Source organism: Carcharodon carcharias, chromosome 10 (assembly GCF_017639515.1).
Source record: "Carcharodon carcharias isolate sCarCar2 chromosome 10, sCarCar2.pri, whole genome shotgun sequence".
Classification (NCBI taxonomy): Eukaryota; Metazoa; Chordata; class Chondrichthyes; order Lamniformes; family Lamnidae; genus Carcharodon; species Carcharodon carcharias.
The window spans coordinates 115,672,295-115,690,924 of record NC_054476.1 but is presented as its reverse complement, the minus strand read 5'-3'; positions in this window follow the sequence as shown (position 1 = coordinate 115,690,924).

Here is an 18,630-nt window from a genome sequence, read left to right as displayed (position 1 = left end):
GTTATTTGCCACCTATCAACCAAAGTCTGAATGTTGTCCGGGTCTTGTCGCATGTGAGCACAAACTGCTTTAGTATCTGAGGAACTGGAAACCACGCAATCATCAGCCAACATTTCCACTTCTGATGTTATGAGGGAAGGAAGGTCATTGATGAAGCTGAAGATGGTTCAGCACATGACACTGCCCTGAGGAACTCCTGCAGTGATGTCCTGGGGCTGGGATGACCAGTCACCAATAGCCATAACCATCTTTCTGTGTGCTAGGTATGGCTCCAACCAGTGGAGATTTTACTCTGATTCAAATTGACTTCAATTTTTCTAAGGCTCTTTGAAGCCACATTTGTTCAAATGTTGCCTTGATGTCAAGGGCATTAACTCTCATCTCAACTCTGGAATTTAGCCCATTTCTCCATGTTTGGATCAAGGCTTTAATGAGATTCGAAGTCAAATGGTCCTGGATGAACACTAATTGAGCATCGGTGAGCAGGTTATTGGTGTGTAGCTTGACAGCACTGTCGATGATACCTTCCATCACTTTGCTTGAAAGTAGACTGGTGCAATGGTAATTGGTCGGACAGGATTTGGCCTGCTTTTTGTGGACAGGACATACCTGGACAATTTTTCATATCGTTGGGTGAATGCCAGTGTTATAGTTGTACTGGGACTGCTTGGCTAGGGGTGTGGCTAGTTCTGGAGCACAAGGCTTCAATACTGCAGCTGGGAAGTTGCCAGGGCACATAGTGGCTGCTGTATCCTGTGTGCTCAGTTGTTTCTTGATATCACGTGGAGTGAATTGAATTGACTGAAGACTAGCATCTTTGATGCTGGGGATCATTCACTCTGCACTTCTGGATGAAGATGGTTGCAAACATTTTGGCCTTGTCATTTGCACTGAAATGCAGGGTTCCTCCATCATGTAGGATGTAGATATTAATGGAACCTCCTCCTGTCATTAGCTGTTTAATTGTCCACCACCATTCATGACTGAATGTGGCAGTGCTGCAAAACTTTGGTCTGATCAGTTAAGAGTGGGATCACTTAGCTCAGTCTATAGCATGCATGTAGCCTTGTTTGCAGCTTCACCAGGTTGACACCTCATTTTTAGGTATCCCTGGTGTTGCTCCTGTGAATATCTTGGAATATAGTACATTCTAGTTGAATTGTCTGTCATACAGGTTACATTGGTGATCCTTTATAACAAAAGTAAATCAACCATTAATTTTGATTTGCTAATTGAGCATGCAAAATAATTATAACGTGCATTTTCTAATCCGTAAGGGTAGTTGCAAGCACGGCTGCATTGTACATATTTGCAATGTACTGCTCTGAGCTTTACAAGAAGCTGTAGTGTATTGTGAGCATATCCTAGTCAGGAAGCTATACATGCCTGCCTGCAAGGCGTATCAATCTCAAGTCAAGCTCACACCATAGTAATACAGACTCGGCCATTCAGCCCCTCGAGCCTGTTTGCCATTCAATTAGATCATGTGTGGTCTTGTGCCTCAACCTCATTTACCTGCTTTAACTTCACATCTCTAGATGTCCTTATCTAATAAAAGTCTACCTATCTCTGTCTTGTAAGCTCAAGTTATCCCTGTACCCATGGCCTTTTAGTGGAGATAGTTCCAAATTTCTACTACCCACTGTGTGAATATTTTTCCTTTATTTCACTCATAAAAAAACAAGATTTAATTTTAAGACAGCGCGCCCTCGTTCTAGATTCTCACACAATAGGAAATTATTTCTCCATACCTACCTAAGCAAATCCTTTTAACACCTTGATCAGGCCAACCTTCAATCTTCTAAACTCAAGGGAATGCTGATGCTGGCCAAACCTATGCAGCCTGTCTTCATAACTTAACTGTCTCAGCCCCGCCATCAATCAGATACCAGAATGAGTGCAGTTGTGCGCCAGGAAGGTCTATGACATTTTTTTTTAAATCAGCAAGTATAAACTACGTCTCCAGCAAAGCTCATGGTGCGATTGACAACACTTATTAGGTGGTATTTCTCAGGACAATTTTCAGTCTTCCTGCTTAAAATAAAACCATAGAGGGTGGGTTTACGTGATATGGGCAGGGTTGCAGTCTCTTTAAATTCAGCAGTTTTCCAGAGATTTCTTGCTGCCACATGCACAAATGTGTTACAAAACCCTTGTCTAACAAAGTCATAAAATTACTTACACAAGCAGATTTATTTCAGAGAAGTTTATTTTAAGCAGGATGATTTCATTTGTAGCACATCAATAGAAGAAAGTAAAGCAGGTAGCTGCACAGCAGAACATGCTGAGTCAGGGGCACTGACGATTGCCCTTTTACCATGCCACTATAACCATATTCAATGTAATAAATTGATAGAGAAATACTCTGCAAAGTAACGTCTTTTTCATGCTGCTTTCCATGTCAACTCAGGAAACAGATGATTGCCTTTTTACGATGACCTATGCCCTTAAAAGCAAATTGCTGTCTTTATATTAACTACACCTGCTACAATACTCTAGTGTGGCATGTAATACTTACAGATCTCTTTATCCATCTTTCAGAAGTTTCTAATACTAGAGTACAATTTAAATCCCTCCATTATCAGTCTTTAATCCTGAAAATGGTGTTCAACTGCCAGCAGAAAGTTGCTCAGTTAAAAAAGATGAACACACAAGCATACGAATTAGGAGCAGATGTAGGCCATTCGGCGCCTCCTGCTCCGCCATTCAATGAGATCATGGCTAATCTGATGTGATAGTAGCCTCAACTCCACATTCCACCTACCCCGATACCCTTTGACTCCCTTGTTATTCAAGAATTTATCTATCTCTGCCTTAAAGAATATTCAATGACCCTGCCTCCACCGCTCTCTGGGGAAGATAATTCCAAGGATTCATGATCCTCTGAAAGAAAACATTTCTTTTCATCTCTGTCTTAAATGAGAGATCCCTTATTTTTAAACAGTGTCCCCTTGTTTTAATCTCACCCACAAGGGGAAACATCCTTTCAGCATCCACCCTGTCAAGTCCCCTCAGGATCTTATATGTTACAATAAGATCCCCTCTCATTCTTCTAAACGCCAATGGATACAGGTCCGATCTGTCCAAACTTTCCTCATAAGATAATGCCCCCCATCCCAGGTATCAGTCAAGTGAACCTTCCCTGAACTGCTTTAATCACATTTATATCCTTTCTTAAATAAGGAGACCAAAACTGTACACCGTACTCTAGGTGTAGTCTCACCAATGCCTTGTACAACCGTAGCAAAACATCCCTACCTTATATTCCATTCCTTCTACAATAAACAATATTCCATTTGTCTTAAGCATTTCTGCACCTGCATACTAACTTTTCCTGATTCATGTGCTAGGACACCCAGATCCCTCTGTACCTCAGAGTTCTGCAATCTCTCTCCATCTAAATAATATGCTGCTTTTCGATTCTTCCTGCCAATGTGGACAAGTACACATTTTCCCACATTATACTCCATCTGCCAAACTCTTGCCCACTCACTTAACCTATCTATGCTCCTTATGTCCTCTTCACAACTTACTTTCCTACCTGTCTTTGTGTATTCGGCAAATTTAGCAACTATACATTGGTCTCTTCATCCAAGTCATTGATTTTGTTTTTATTCATTCATGGGATGTGGGCTTTGCTGACTGGACCAGAAGTTACTGCCCATCCCAAATTGCCTCAAGCAGGTGGTGGTGAGCTGCCTTCTTGAACCGCTGCAGTCCATGTGGTGTAGGAATGCCCACAGTGCTGTTAGGGAGGGAGTTCCAGGATTTTGACCCAGCGAGTGAAGGAACGGTGATACATTTCCAACTCTGGATGGTGAGTAGTTTGGAGCGGAACTTGTAGGTGGTAGTATGCCCAACCATCTGCTGCCCTTGTCCTTTTAGATGCTAGTGCGTGTCGGTTTGAAAGGTACTGTCTAAGGAGGCACATAGGGTATAATTGTATATGGCTGAGGCCTCAGCAATTGTATATGGTTGAGGCACCCCACTTGTCACATCTTGCCAACCCCATAAACACCTATTTATCCCTCCTCTCTGTTAGCTAACCAATCCTCTATCCATGCTAATATATTACCTCCTACATTATGAGCTTTTATTTTACATAATAATCTTTGATGTGGCACCTTGCTGAATGCCTTCTGGAAATCTAAGTACAGCAAAGAATTATATAACATAAAATAGATTGGGCTGCTGGCCCAGATAACATCTACTTGAGGGACCTCAAGAGATGGGGTATATTCTTTGCGAACCTTTTGCTCTCCTGCATCATTCTATGCAGTTTACCTTCCTGTGAAGCTGAAACTACTTCACATCAACGCAAATTGTGTAGTGTAGCCAACAATACATTGTCATCTTTTGAACAAAGATTTCTGTGAGTAAACTTTGGAGCAATTTCAGGAAATTCACATCAGGTCACAGAGAACACCCAATTTCACAATAACTGCATTTCGAACAATTTGCCAGGAATGATCTAAAGCACGTTACACATTTGAAATGTTGAAAAATGTAAGCAAATAAAGTTACATGAATAAATCCACAAATGTTCCATTTGCACCATTCCTTTTCTAGCCTTTGCAGAAGCTCCATTGTTATCTGCAGAAATGTTGGTCTTCCTAAAGATAGTCAGCCAAAATAAAAATGTTCACACCAGCCTAACTGGTCAATGTAATAACTGTTGTCCCTCACAGAATTATTATTGGCAGAGCACCTTTAAAATCACTTGTTGGGATTAAATTAGTCAGCATTCTGCTTAACAGAAGTATTTACAGTTGTAGTGTTAAACTACGTTATTTCATGCACAAGATTTAATACAATATCTTTACAGAGTTTAAGAAGGTTGCTGAAGATAATCTAGTTTATCAATAGGAAGGAATTATAAATTATTTATAATATTTTCAGCACATTCTGAAACGTTTTGCAGCCAATTAACTACTTTTAGAGTGCAGTCGCCATGTGGACAAATGTGGCAACTAGTTTGTAAACAGAGAACCCCCTCCTATGGCACCACCCCATGCCCACGCAAAAGATGCAACACCTGCCCCTTCACTTCCTCTCTCCTCACCGTCCAAGGACCCAAACACTCCTTTCAAGTGAAGCAGCATTTCACTTGCATTTCCCCCAAGTTAGTCTACTGCATTCGTTGCTCCCAACGTGGTCTCCTCTACATTGGAGAGACCAAACGTAAACTGGGCGACCGCTTTGCAGAACACCTGCGGTCTGTCCGCAAGAATGACCCAAACCTCCCTGTCGCTTGCCATTTCAACACTCCACCCTGCTCTCTTGCCCACATGTTTGTCCTTGGCTTGCTGCATTGTTCCAGTGAAGCCCAACGCAAACTGTAGGAACAACACCTCATCTTCCGACTAGGGACTTTACAGCCTTCCGGACTGAATATTGAATTCAACAACTTTAGGTCGTAAGCTCCCTCCCCCATCCCCACCCCCTTTCTGTTTCCCCCTTCCCTTTTTTTTCCAATAAATTATAAAGATTTTCCTTTTCCCACCTATTTCCATTATATATAAAAAAAACCCCACTAGAGCTATACCTTGAGTGCCCTACCATCCATTCTTAATTAGCACATTCGTTTAGATAATATCACCAGCTTTAATTTTAACACCTATGTGTTCTATTGTACTATTGTCGTTGACATCTTTTGATGATCTGCTTCTATCACTGCTTGTTTGTCCCTACAACCACACCCCCCCCCCCACCTCTTTGTCTCTCTATCTCTCCGCCCCCCACACACACACCTTAAACCAGCTTATATTTCAACTCTTTCTTGGACTCGAACGCAAGTTCTGTCGAAGGGTCATGAGGACTCGAAACGTCAACTCTTTTCTTCTCCGCCGATGCTGCCAGACCTGCTGAGTTTTTCCAGGTAATTCTGTTTTAGTTTGTAAACAGAAATGTTCCATTAGCAGTAAGTAAATGACAAGGTGCTTGGAAAACTTCCTGTTCTTCTTTAAGTGGAACTATGGGATCTTTAGCATCCAGCTAGCTGACAGGCTAGACTTCAGTTTAATGTCTTAACTGAAAGACAGTACCTCTGAAATGCGGCAATCCCTCAGTGCTGAACTAAAGCATCATTCGCAGCTTACTTGCTAACTCCTTGGCACAGCATGATCCTACAATCTTCTGACTCAAAGACAAGAGTGCTATCCACTTTACCAAGCTCACATTTAGCATTTGTTGGAGATTTCTCTTGCAGCCAAAAATATGCCTTAGGTTAAACTGATTGGATTTTTCCATTCACTTAATTTCTTCTCAATGGTTGAGAGCTGGTCCACGGTTAAGGTCCACTTACAGTGCACCATCAAGGTCAAAGCGAGCAAGATAGAAGATGGGATCAACCATGTAATGATGAAGCTTGGGCTTTAAACACCTGAATATTTGATGTGCTGTTGTTCAAGGGAAAAAAATTAGTCAAAAGCTCTTAGTTAGAAGTTTGATAGAGGTATTCAAAATGCTGAGGAGTCTGAACAGAGTAGATAGGGGCAACAGCTCCCATTAGTAGAAGGATCGAGAATAAGAGGGCATAGATTTAAAGTAATTGGCAAAAGAAGCAATGGCGACATGGAAAAAACTTATTTACGAAGCAAGTGGTTAGGATCAGGACCGCGGGCTTTTGGGGAGGCAGGTTCAATTGAGGCATTCAAGAGGGAAATAGTCTGTTATCTGAAATGAAAGAATATGCAGGACTATGGGGAAAAGGCTGGGATATGCCTCTATGTAAATTGCCCCGACAGAGAGCCGGTGCAGATATGACAGACCGAATAGCCTCCTTCTGTTCTGTAATGATTCACTGGAAACAAAATTATGGCCTATTCTAGAACTAAATACCTACACTTTTCTCCTCAATTTCTCCTCAGTACGTAGAGCTGTATTAGAAGGTAAGCTCCTTACTAAATTGATACTGTGCAAATCACTAGGGCCTGAATTTTATACTTGGCGGGCAGGCACGATCGGCCGGCCCGTAACTGCTCGGGCAACGGGCTGTCACCCACGATTGGCCCCCGAACGTGATTTCATACTGGCTGGCCAATTAAAGATTGCCCAGTGTGAAATGCATCTCCCCAATGGTGGGGAAGGGGCAGGCAGGAGCAAGGGCCTGTCAGCCACCGAGTCTAATTGCAACCTGGTGGCCAGTTTAAAAACAGCACAGGCAGCTCGTTAAAGGCTGCCAGGGAAGAATATCTTTGCATCGTTGTGAATGCCGAAGTTATGACCTCAAGTGTGGCTGGAAATGCCAGGCAAGACAGCAGGTCTGGTGGCACTCGGCCCCGGTTTTCGGATGAGTGCCTCGCGTTCCTCCTGGATGAGGTGGCTGCCAGGAGGGAGGAAAAGGTCACCGCAACTAACAAAAACAGCTTGGGATGAGGTGGCAGCGCAGTAGCCATGGCATTGTATGGCACACATGGGTGCAGTGCCACAAAAGGTTTAACAACCTGCTGCGCCCAGCAAGGGTGAGTGCTGTGTTGGCATGGATCAGCGTATTGAGGTGTTAAGGTCTGGCTGTCATCCCTGTAGAGCTCAGGGGTGTTAGAGTCTGAGTGCCAGCTGTCAATGACACCGGAGCTGGCCAAGGGGGTAAACCCTGGCCACTTGGACTGAATGCCTTGCCGCTCGAGGTGTGCCCTGCAAGGTGTTCCTCAGGTGGGGTTGGCCAGGTAGAGAGTGAACTAATGCATGTTCCTCTGCCCTTTCACGAGAAGACCATCCATAACCACAGTGAAAGCTCATGGACAGGCTACAGGAAACCTCCCAAACCTATCCAGATTCGAGCAGGACACCATGGAGCTGGAGAAGCGCCACACATCTCGGTCAACTGACTGTGGAGAGGCTGAGGTGTCAGACGAAGGTAAGAGTGCAGTGCACAGAGGTGAGAGTTTCGGATGGTGCAAACATTCTTGTGTAGTCTCATCATTGATGGGAGCCTCAAAACTGGATTTCTCATTGATCATTAAAAGACAATGGCACCATGATGCAGATCTCCACTGTCACACCAGGTGCCTGGCATGCACTGTGACAGTGTGATGACTTAAACTAATGACATCTCGTTGCTCTCCCTTAGATTCAACAGCACACACTCAATTGCAGGACCCTTGATGCCAGAGGATCACCAGGTTTCAGATGCACCTGCGTCACACTTGCTCTCTGAACCAGGCACCAGTACCTCGGTGGGTGTTAGATCCTCAGTTAGAATGTCGGAGCACAGCAGTGAGGGCACTTGACACTCGCTTGATGAGCAGGCAGAGGCAGAGATTGCCCAGGGCGCCAGCAGTCGGAGGACTGCTGGAGACCAGGACGATGTTCAATCAATGGCTGATTATAAGCCTCTGGAGTCATCCATTAGCCAGCAGATGCTGGATGTCCAGTGGGAAGTGCGGGAGGATCTGGTGGAGATCCATGAGGGTATGCATGCCATGGCCTCTGTTGTGGAGGAGTCCATGCGGAGCATGAGCCCTGCGTTGACCCTCATGGCCAAGTGCACTGCCTCCTCCATTGAGAAAGTGGTGACTCTCATGGAGATGCAGCTCTGGGAACAGAATCAGGAGTTCCTGGGGTTACGCTCGGACCTGCAAGCCCTCACACAGGCACTGACCTCAGGTGGTCAGTGCTAGTGTGGGAGATGGATGAGGTACACAGTATCCCAACTAAGTGCCCGTCCATCAACGGTAAGCAGGGAGGTCCAGAGCAACCTCACATTGGTTCCCAAGCTGCTTGTTGTCTCTGTGGGGCACTCTGGATGACAACAGCAGCTCCTCTGTTGCTCTGCCAGTGACCGTGACTGCGATGACTGGGGAGATGCAAGTCATGGCACTGGCTGCTCCCTCCCAGGCAGGGCCAGTACAGGCTTTACTAGCCACAGGGCGACAGCCAAGGTCATCGAGGCCAACAAGACACCATAGTCAGCAGGCTGCCTCCAATGTCGCTGCCAGCAAGGAGAGCAGGGGGGGAAGACCAAGACGTAGCACTCGTAAACCTAAGTTTAAGGCACAATTAGCATAGGAGGGACTGGTCATGGGCAATCTTCTGTTGTGTAACGTTTTGTTTATATTTACTGGTCTGGGAATGAAGACCAGAGAAGGTTATGTTAATTATTTTGTAATGTCAAACTTAGATAAATTTTGTTTTTGTCATGATGGCCTGAGAATGCTTCACCTCTGTAATTTTTGGTGCAGGGTACGCCAGTAGGTAATGCTGAATGTGAGTGGCTGTCAACTTTATTGCACAGGCACTGAGTGAACTTTGGATTCAAATGAAAGGGTCATTTCAGACATCCGGCATGGAGGCAGCAGACCTGGCATGAGGTGGAAGCAGATCTTTGGCTGCCTAGCTGAAGGAGTGTTGGATCAAGGCGTCCCTGGTGTCCTTGCCTCCTTGAAGGATGCAGAGGTCTGCCTCCGCACCCTCAGTGTTTTCCTCACCATGCTTCTCTTCTGACTCACTACTGGATTCATCCTCTGTGGCCTGTGGAGCTGCATCAACATCCTCTTCCTCCAGTGGATCACCCCTTGCCAGTGCCAGATTGTGGAAGGCGCAGCATGCAACCACTATCAGTGACACCCACTCTGGGGGTTATTGTAGTGCTCCCCCTGAATGGTCCAGACATTGGAAGCAGACGAGTGTTAGATCCTCCGCTAGAATGTTGGAGCACAGCGGTGAGGGCACTTCAGGAGCAGGTGGAAGCATCAAATTTATACATGTTGCAAGACAGTTGTGGCAGTTGTTTCAAGTTTCCCTTTGGGATTTGAGCAGCTCAGCATTTACAATCGGCTGTGCCATAACACCTCTCTATCACTGCCCTTGTGGAGCCATGACTCCTAACATAATGCTGCTCTGCATCTGTTCTTGGGTGGTGGAGAGGTGTCATAAGCAACCTCTTCAACGGATAGCCCTTGTTACCCATCAGCCATCCATCCAGCTGGGCTGGAGTACTGAATAGCCTCGGCACCTGGGAGTGTCTCAGGATATAAGTGTCGTGGGAGCTGCCAGGGTACTGTGCACAGACTTGCAGAATCTGCATCCTGTGGTCACACAATATCTGGATGTTCATCGAGTAGAATCCCTTCTTGTTAATGAAGGCACCCGAATGATCCGCTGGCGCTTTGATGCCCGCATGTGTGCAGTTGATGGCACCCTGGATGCGGAGGAACTCAACAATTGTTGCAAAGCCTCTGGCTCGCTCATCCTGGCTGGCCTCGTCCATAAGGAAATGAATAAATGTCATTACACGCCTGAACAGAGCTTCTGTCACCAGCTTGACGTAACTGTGGACAGCTGATTGGGACACTCCACAAAGATTCCCCCACTGACCCCTGGAAATAGTTGGAGGCATAGAAGTTGAGGGTCACTGTGACCTTCAGAGCCACTGGAATGGAGCTTCCACCCATACAGTCGAAGGTTTCTCAGGCCCAATCATCTGACAAATGGAGGTCTCAGTCTCCCTCGAGAGGTGGAGCCTCCTTCGGTATTGCACTCAGACATACTGAGGTAGCTACATCGCCACATGTAAATCCTGGCAGCAGAACAGTGGTGTTTTCTGTGACCCCTTCCACGTTGGACTTCCTGCTGGCCCTCCCCCACTGCTGCTTGAGCCTCTCCTCCCACAGGTCGCTCCCCTGGAAGCTGCATTAGGACACCTGGCCTCCTCTCCCCTCTGCCCCTCTCTTCCTCCTCAGAGGTACCACCAGCGGTGGCCATAATCCCCATTACCAGGGTAACAGAAGGCTGTCTGACACCTGGAAGGATCCGCATGGTCAAAATTCTCCGGGGGCCTTGGAGACACCAATGAGTCCTGAAATGAAGCCTAGAAATGCTAAGAATGAAGGACAGAACTGAGATGAAGCTGTCAAGTCCAAATAAGAAACCAGCAGCAAACTATCTCCTAAACTCCTTGCTTCTCACACTGGCAATGCTGCTAATGGATGAAGTTTTGCAAAATGTGGGTTACCCGCCTGCCTGTTTTGCCCATGCAACAAGTGCAAAACTCGCATGGGCAATTTAAAATTGGGTTCAATTGGGCTTTTAATGGCCTTAAGTGGTCTCTTAATTGATGGCGGGAGCGGCTCTGACACCCGCGTGTGCCCGCCCACCTGAAGATTGTGCACGTGCAGGATGCTGATGGGATGCTCACCTGACACCTTCTCACACTATTTTACGCCCAATCGGGTTGGGATCGTGCCCGTCCGCAAGGCGTAAAATTCTTCCCTCGACCTCAAAGATTCAAGTGATAAATAAGACATTGGATTAATTTTGTTACTATTTTCTTGAAATTGGCAGAACAAAATGCATATTAATTGCACAAATCAAATATTCTTGAAATTCTTCAACTCTAATGGCAGAAATGACACATGATAAATAATATCGATGTGAGCAATTACGTTAGTTACTGAACCATCTCAAATAAGACATCTTTTCTGTGATTGTGATACAGCTTTTTCAGAAGTAACAGCATGAATTTCATCCATTCTGTACAAGGTCAAACCCACTTCAACAAATCCATTTGTCATGACATGCTGTTCTAATCATGGAGGATAAAAAGCTATAGGTAGAATTTAATGTCCTTCTCCCTAGCAAGTTTGGTGGTGGGGCATTGCATCAAGTGGTGGGGGGGCTGCCGGATGGGCACCCTGCCTGCTTCCCACCTCCACCTCAATGAAGCCCATGGTGGTAAGGCTAGTTGGTGGCCTTCCTGCCCCACCACCAATTATGGCCCTCAGTTGGGCAATTAAAGACCACTTAAGGGCTTTAATCCACTGCTGGTATTAACCCAGATGTAGGTGGGGGGCTCACCATGCAGGGAGCACGGGGTTGCTTGGGGAGTGAGGGGGGGGGGGGGGCGGGGGTTCCTCGTTCAAAGGCACCCAGTGCTTGTTTGAGATGTCTGCTGTTGAGGTGTCCCCCTTGCTGCCAAGGCCCCTCCACCCTTTTCCCCTGTGATCCCACCTCACTCATCGGCCCTCCAGCCAACAGGCTAGACCCTTGTCGTCTCCATTAAATACTGTCCTTTGAGTGGATTATAAGTATTCTCCAAACAGCCTTACCAAGAAACTTAGAAATGGGTACTAGTTGATGAAAATCCAGTTAATAAGAACATGTACACATGAAAATAAATGCAGGAAATAGATTGATGCCAAATGAAGCTCATAAGCACAATTACTAACAATACTAGAGCTGATCCATTACTGGATTCACAGATGCAAATGCTTGAAACAACGGAAATAGGAAAGCTGCACGCGACTTCACCCTCTAATTCCCCCCTCAAGGTACCTCTACTTAGTAGGTACAGACTTCAGATATCCTCTAGAACCTTGCCAAGTAATGATTCCACAAGTGTAACCTTAGACTCTGTATGTGGCAGTCTATCCTCTGATAACCACCTTATGTCTGTTTAAGACAGGGTCTGATTGTTTGCATGGTTAAGTTCCAAACTGGACAGCACATTTATCAACTAACCAGCAGTGGAATGTGATTGTCAGAAGATTTATTTGTTTTATTCAGTTAATTATTGTGCCCTTTTTTAGTGAATGTTGATTTGCCTTTTAGGTATTATCATACCTCCTGTTGATTACCATCTACCATCCTCCCTCAGCTGATGAATCAGTACTCCTCCATGTTGAACACCAGTTGGAGGAAGCATTTTGAGGGTGGCAAAGGCACAAAATGTACTATGAGTGGGGGATTTTAATGTCCATCACCAAAAGTAGCTTGGAGACACCATTACTGACTGAGCTGGCTGAGTCCTTAAGTAAATGTCTGCCAGACTGGGCCAGCAGCAGGTGGGGAGGGAACAAACAAAAGGGAAAAAAGCACTTAACGTCATCCCTACCAAACTACATGTCACAAATGCATTTTTCCGTGACAATGTTGATGGGAAAGACCACCACATAGTTCTTGTTGAAAAAATGCCCTTTTTTCAAACTGAGGATACAGTCCATTGTGTGGTGTGGCACTACCTCTGTGCTAAATGAGATTGATTCAGAACAGATCCAGCAGCTCAAAACCAGGCATCCATGAGGCGCTGTGGGCCATCAGCAGGAGCAGACTGTATTCAATCACAGTCTATAACCTAGCCCACCACTCTACCATTACCATGAAGTCATGGAGCCAATTCTGGTTCCATGAGGAGTACGAGAGAGCATGCCAGGAGCAGCATAAGGCATATCTAAAAATGAGGTACCAACCTGTTGAAGCTATAACAGGACTAACTACATGCTAAACAATGAAAGCAGTATGTTATAGACAGAGATAAGTGGTCCCACAAACAATGAATCAGATCAACGCTTTGAAGTCCTGCTACATCCAATTGTAAATGGTGGTGGACAGTTAAACAACTCACTGGAGGAGAAGACTCCACAAACATCCCATCCTCAATGATGGTGGGGCTGAGCACATCAGTGCAAAAGGTAAGGCTGAAGCATTTGCAAGCATTTTCAGTCAGAAATGCCAAGTGGATGATCCATGTTGGCCTCCTGCTGAGATCCTCACCATTATAAGATGTCAGTCTACAGCCAGTGCGATTCACTCCAGATGATATCAATAAACAGCTGAAGGCACTGGATGAGGCAATCGCTATGGGCCTTGATAATATCCCAGCTGTAGGACTGAAGACTTGTGTTTCCCCCCAGACAAGTTGTTTCAATACAGCTATACTACTGGGATCTACTCAACAATGTAGAAAACTGCCCAGGTATGTTCTGGCCACAAAAAACATGGCAAATCCAATCTAGCCAGTCACCATCCTATCAGCAAAGTGATGGAAGGTGTTGTCAAATGGCACTTATATCAAGGAACCTTAAGCATATTGAAGTCGATGGGAATCGGGGAAAACTCTTCATTGATTGGAGTCATACCTGGCACAAAGGAAGATCATTGTATTTGTTGGCAACTAATCATTTCAATCTCAGGACATCGTTGTAGGAGTTCCTCAAGGCAAGGCTCAACCATCTTCAGCTGCTTCATCAAAGACCTTCTCTCCAACATAAGAACAGGGCATACCTGGGCAAAATTTTCCACATTGTTCACTGATTGCAGGGTGTTGAGTACCATTCACAACTCCACAGATACTGAAGCTGTCTGTGCCCACGTGCAGCAAGACCTGGACAGCATTCAGGCTTGGGCTGATAAGTGGCAAGTAACATTCATGTCACACAAGTGCCAGGCAATGACCATCTCCAACAAGAGAGAATCTAACCATCTATCTTTGGCCTTTAGTAGCATTACCATCACTAGATTCCTCACCATCAACATTCTGGGAGTTACTATTGACCAGAAACTTAACAGGGCCAGTCATTTAAATATTGTGGCTAGAAAAGCAGGTCAAAGGCTGAGAATTCAGCAGCAAGTTACTTACCATATAACACCCCAAAGCCTGTCCACCATCTTCTAGGCACAAGTCAGTGGTGTGATGGAAGACTCTCTAATTCCATGGATGAGTGCATTTCCAACATCGCTAAAGAAGCTCAACACCATCTCCGACAAAACAGCCCACTTGATCGGCACTCCTTCCACTACCTTAAACATTCACTTTCTCCAACAGCGACGCAGGATGGCAGCAGTGTGTTCCATCAACAAGATGCACTGCAGCAACTCTTCGAGGCTCCTCTGGCAACACCTTCCAAACCCATGACCTCAACCACTACAAGGACGAGGTCAGCAGATGCATGGGAACACCACCACCTGTAAGTTCTCCCTGAAGCCTCAAACCATCCTGACTTGGAAATATATCGCCGCTCCTTCTCTGTCGCTGGCTCAAAATCCTGGAACTCCCTCCCTAACAGCACTGTGGTTGCACCTACATCACAGGGACTACAGCAGTATAAGAAGGCAGTTCACTACCACCTTCTCAAGGGCAATCAGGGATGGTAATAAATGCTGGCCTAGTCAGTATGCTCACATCCCAGAAATGAATTTAAATCTTGTTTTTAAATTATGATTAATTATTCAAAACAAATCTGCAAAATCTCACATTATTCGCACCCAGGAGCCCCAGTCCTAAGGTCAACTGGAAACTAGGGGCAGAATTTTGCCATCAGTGAGCAGGGGGCGGGGCCCACTCACCGATGCATAAAATGACATGGGATGACGTTGGGCGGAACCCCCGACGTCATCCCGGTCCATTTAAATTTTCAGGAAGGCGGAGGCGCAGCAAAATCAGCTGCGGGCCCGCCGACCTGTCAATGGCCAATTGAGGCCATTGACAGGATCATTTAAACAATTAAAGAACATAGCTATCCAACCTTAAGGTTGGTGGGCAGGCCAGGAGTCCTGGTGGCAAATAGTGAAAACATGAAACCTCATCCACCGGCAGGATGAGGTTTCATGCAGGGTTTTAAACATTTTAATAAAGTTAGTATGTAAATTATGAACATGTCCCATCTCATGTGACAATGTCATATGAGGGGGGCATGCTAGAGAATTTTTTTTTCCTATTTTAATAGTTTTAAAAGTGTCAGTGTAGCACTTTGCCTCAGGGAGATGTACCCTCTTTCGTGTGCATGCCTGAAAGAGCGCACTCTTGCTTTTGGGGAATCCCACCCGCCCCGCCCGCACAGGAAGTGCACAGCGCTTCCCACCGGATGTCACGCTAGGCGGGCCACGTAAAATGACAGCGGGGCCCACTTCTCTGGCAGGGATCGGCTCCCCGCCAGAGATTGGGTCGGGCTGCCTGCCTGCCAGGCAGACAATTCTGCCCTTAGTATTAGTACAGGAGTTGGCCATTTAGCCTCACAATCCTATTCTGCCACTCAGTGAAATCATGGCTGATCTCTGACCTAACTCCATATGCTAGACTGTCCATATCCTTAATGTCATTGGTTTAAAAAAATATCAATCTCCGATTAAAAATTAACAATTGATCCAACATCAATTGCCATTTGCAGAATAAAATCCCCTAATTCTGCCATCTGTATAGAAATGTTTCCTAATTTTACTTCTGAAAGATCTGGGTGTAATTTTTAGACTATGCCCCAAGTCCTATACTCCCCAACCAACAGAAATTGCCTCTCTCTAATAAACTATCTGTTCCCCTTAAAATTTCAATAACTTCGATAAACCATTCTTAACCTTAGAAATTCCAGGGAATGTAGTCCTAGCTTGTGTAATCGATCCTTGCAATTTAATCTTTGGAGTGCAGGTATCATATTATCAAATCTATGCTGCACTGCCTCCTTCCTAAGGTGTGGGGGTATTGAACTGCTCACAATGCTCCTGGTGTGGTCTAACCAGCCAAGGCATGACTTCTATCCCCTTATATTCCAGTTTTCTAGATATAAAGCCCTTCATTCCATTAGCCTTTGTGGTTATGTTTTTTGTACCTGTTCATGGCACTTTAATGTCTATCTACCTGGACCACCAAGTCTCTCTGGATCTCCACTTTTTCTAGGTTTTTGCTATTTAGAAAGTGCCCCATTCTATCCTTTTTACATCCAAACTGGATGACCTCAAATTTGCCTATGTTGGAATCTATTTGCCACAGCTCTGTCCATTTACTTAGCCTATCAATATCACTTTGTAATTTTATGCATCCATCTACAATGGTTACAATGCCACCTTTAATTGTATCATCAACAATTTTAGATATGTGGCTTTCCACTCAATCATCCAAGTTGTTAATAAAACAGTGAATAGTTGAGGGCTCAACACAGATCCTTGTGGGACACCACGAGCCCACACCCTGCCAAATTGAGTATTGGGCCATTATTCTTACTGTCTGTCTCCTGCCACTGAGTCAATCTCCTAACCAGGTCAATAATTTGCCTTCAATTCCATGAACTTCAGCTAACGGTCTCTTATGACGGACTTTATCAAATGTCTTCTGGAAGTTCATATAAATAATAGCAATAGACACTCCCTATAATAAGTAACCTATCACCTCCAACACCTTATCCCCAACTGCTTCCCATGCAAATGCAGGAGGTGTAACACCTGCCCCTTTACCTCCCCACTCCTGACCTTCCAAGACTCCAAAAACTCCTTCCAGATGAAGCAGTGATTCACTTGCACTTCTTTCAATTTAGTCTACTGCATTGGCTGCTCACAATACATCTCCTCTACATTGGGGAGTCTAAATGCAGGTTAGGTGACTGCATTGCAGAATATTTTCACTCAGTCCACAAGCATGACCCAGACCTTCCTGTAGCTTGCCATTTCAATTCATCATCTTGCCCTCATGCCCACATGTCCGTCCTTGGTGTGCTGCAACGTTCTAGTGAAGCCCAATGCAAACTGGAGAAACAGCACCTTATCTTCCACATAGGCACTTTACAGCCTTCTGGACTTAACATTGAGTTCAACAACTTCAGGCCATGAACTCTGTCCTCCATTTTTATTTTTCTTCTCAATCTCTTCTCCTTACAGGGCTAGTCTATAACCTGTTCTTATGTTTTGCTTTCAGAGTGCGCTGATACTTGTTCTGCTTTTAACACATTCTGCTATTTGACCTTTATGCCACTATTAGCACCTGTCATTGTCTTTAACACCATCATTACCACTCCTTTTGTCTTGTGTCCGTGACATCTTTGTCATATCTCTCTTGAGCTCCAACCTATCCCTGATCTTATGTTTTGCTCCACTGCCTCGTCAACAGTATAAAACCCATTTTTACCTCTCTTCAGCTCTGAAGAAGAGTCATACCGACTTGATACATTAACTCTGTTTCTCTCTCCACAGATGCTGCCAGTCCTGCTGAGTTTTTCCAGCATTTTCTGTTTTTAACTATAGACACTCTCCTGTCCACTACTTTATTCACCTCTTATAAAAATTCAATCAGGTTTGTCAGACATGACCTACACTTTACAAATTCATGCTGGTTCTCTGATTAGCTGAAAGCTCTCATGGTGTTTAGTTATGTTATCCTTAATTATAGACTCTAACAATTTCCCAGAAACAGTTGTTAAGCTAACTAGTCTATAATTCCCTGGTTTCCCACTGTCACCTTTCTTAAATAGCAGAGTGGCATACGGAAATTTACTATTTAAAAAAATGGTTCCCAAAATAAAAATGTTTACACCCCTTTTATCACCAAATGCATGCCTACTATTACATATAGATTAATGACTCATTATTGAGCACACACATGCAGAAATATTTTTAAATCAAGTATTAAATATAATTTTAATGGAAAAATTACAATTGTACAATGGAACAGGTAATGTTAGCAAACAGTACTTGTCATTGAATCATACAGTACAGCAGGAGGCCAATCAGCCCATCATGTCTGTGCCAGCTCTTTGAAAGAGCTATCCAATTAATCTCACTCCCCTGCTTTTATCTCACAGCTCCAAGATCTCTCTTTCTCAAGCACTTCCAATTCCATTTCAGAATCCTTATTTAATCTGCTTCCACCACCACTTCAGGTTGTGCGTTCCAGTTTGCAACAACCTGTTGCATGAAACAATTTCTTTTCCACTCCCCTCTGGATCCGTTGCAAATTATCTAAAATTTATGGGCAGGATTTTATGTCCCGTGGGCGGGCATGCGCCTGACCTGATCGGGCGTAAAATATTTCAGTCACTGGGGGCCGTGAGAGTCGGCAGCACATCCACCAACAATTAAGAGGCCTATTAAGGCCCTTAATCAATTAATTTAATCCCCTTTTTTTGCTCCCTGTCCAGCCTTATGGTTGGC